Genomic DNA, 2,553 nt, shown 5'->3' with positions numbered 1-2,553 from the left:
GGGGTCATGAATTGAAGGAGACTGGGGAGTTGTATACAGGAGGATTTGGAGGGAAGGAAGGGAAGGAGAAATATTGAAATTATATAATAATCTCAAAAATTAGGACTGTTACCAAAACACAAGAACAGAAAGCTAACTGAACTTTAGCCTGGGAACACAGCACAAAGCAGCCTTTCTCCGAGGCTCCTGCCTTGAATCCCTGGCCTGACTTCCCTCAGTGATGGACCGAGCCACACTAAGCCCTTTTCTCCCCAAGCTGCTTCTGGTGGTAGTGTTTACCCAGCCCCAGGAAAGCTAACTAGGACTCTCCCTCCACTAGAAGTCAAAGTGGATCAAAGACTTCACACTCTGAAACTGCTGGCGGAAACATGACAAACACTTCAAGGCGCAGGCACAGGCAGGGGCTTTCTGACGAGGACTCCAATAGCTCAGGAGACAACTACAGTCACTGTCAAACAGGATGCCAGGAAATTAAAAGGCTTCTGCACATCAAAGCAAGCGGCACCGTGAAGAGATGGCCCCACCCAGGCAAGAGACCTTTGCCAGCCTGCACACCCACCAGAATGTGGCTAGAGTCTATAAAGAATACTAAAAATTAAGAGCCAAAATTCATTTAGTCAATAAATGGGCCGAGGAACTGAACAGATAGTTGTCAGAAGAAGAAATTCAAATGACCAGTCAATATTTCAAAAAGTTTTCGGTATACTTAGCCATCAGGAGACAGCAGATTCAAACTACATAGGGATTCCATCTCAGCAGGCTCAGGACAGCCTCTACCAAGAAAACAGATGACCACACATCCTGGTAAGGATGAGGGGACAGAGCCCCAGTTAGATGCAGATGGGGACGAACTGGAGCAGGCACTGTGGACATCAGAGTGGAGGTTCATAAACATAGAACCATGTAATGTGGCTTTCCATCCCGAGTTCACACTTCTGTATCCATGTGTCTTACTGTACTGGGCACAGTAGCCCAGATATGGAACCAAAGTCAGGGTCCATCAACAGACGAATGAATGAAGAAAATGCAGCAAATGCATGCAGTGGGGTTTACATTTGGCCATAAAGAAGAATGAAATTATTACTGTAGCACAAACACGCGCACACACAAACACAAATGGAAACAGAAAACACATTAAGATATATAAGCCAAACTCACAATGACAAATACCTCGTATTTCCTCTCATATATGTAATTTATGTTTAAATTTATAAATACATATATATACTCAGGGCATGAGAATAGAAAACAAGCTGAGGGGGGATTTATCAAGGAAGCACGGGAGGGCACAGAGACAGTGTGATATATGAGGCATGATAACAGAAGGAGGGGCTATCTGAGGGGGGAACCAGCAATAGGAGGTACAAAGGGAAGGGGTGGGGAGAGAGGGAACAAATTATTGTGGTGTAGACATATGACCCATGGTTTTCCATGACCACAAAAACCTAACAAAAAAGAAACTGTCCAGGTTTTTATTTTTGGAAATGGTTTGTGCCATTTTATACACGCCAGCAGTTTATGTCTTGCACGAGAACTGGAAATCTAGCTGCTTGTCTTTCTATAAGTTTATTTATCTGTGCATGTGTTCACATGCGTGTGTACACATGCATGTGGACACGGAGGCCAGAGAACAACCTCGCTTGCTATCCTCGGGAGCACCATTCAGTTCCTTTGAGACAGTCTCTTATTGGCCTAGAGCTCCCTGCTCAGGTGAGGCCAGTTGGCCAGCAAGGCCCAGGAATCAACCTGCCGCTGCTTTTCATAGCGCTGATGTGTGCCACCGCGTCCAGCATTTTTGCATGGTCGCTAGGGATCACTCTAGTCCTTGGTGCTAGGGAACACACAGGTCCCTGGGTGTGAAGCCACATGCATTACTGACTGAGTCTTCCATCCCTTCCATTAGGGTTGCATCAGAGTGGAATTGCTGGATGACGGGGCATGCATGTAGATAATAGCAGGACTTTTCGAAAGGAAACGATTACAGGCCACCAGCAGTTTATAAGAACCAAGGGGCATCACGTGCCCAACAGCACTTGGCATTTCTCATCGCTTTTGCTGATCTAATTATTCAATCACTCATTCGTTCATTTTTAGCACTTCCTTTTTACTATATCCATTTTAATTAAGGCCATATTTCCATCTAAACACTTCTTTAGCTGCTTTTAAATGATTTTTAAAAGCATTTTAAATGTCTCATTAAGACATTTGAAGATTTTCAAAAGTAGCTAAGAACAGTAAATTAATTAAATTTACCAGCTTCAAAATTAGCAGCTCACGGCTGACAGTTGAGCACTCGTGAGAACCTACTCAAGCCATGGTTTACTTGGAAACAAATGTCAGTATACCCTTTCATCTTTACAGCTTAGTGCCTAACTCTAAGGAAAACAGCCTGGTCAAAAAACCAAACAAACAAACAAACAGGTTTCTGCTCTGTGACAGCATACGTCAACCTCCCTTTGGAGTGTTGGCTTTGCCTAGCTTTGCTCAGTAAGCGTCTGTTCAAACTGTAAACACACATACATGTGTACATACACACACAGATACACAGACACA

This window comes from Microtus ochrogaster, linkage group LG7_11 (genome assembly GCF_000317375.1).
Source record: "Microtus ochrogaster isolate Prairie Vole_2 linkage group LG7_11, MicOch1.0, whole genome shotgun sequence".
Classification (NCBI taxonomy): Eukaryota; Metazoa; Chordata; class Mammalia; order Rodentia; family Cricetidae; genus Microtus; species Microtus ochrogaster.
Note: the sequence above shows the minus strand (reverse complement) of the source record.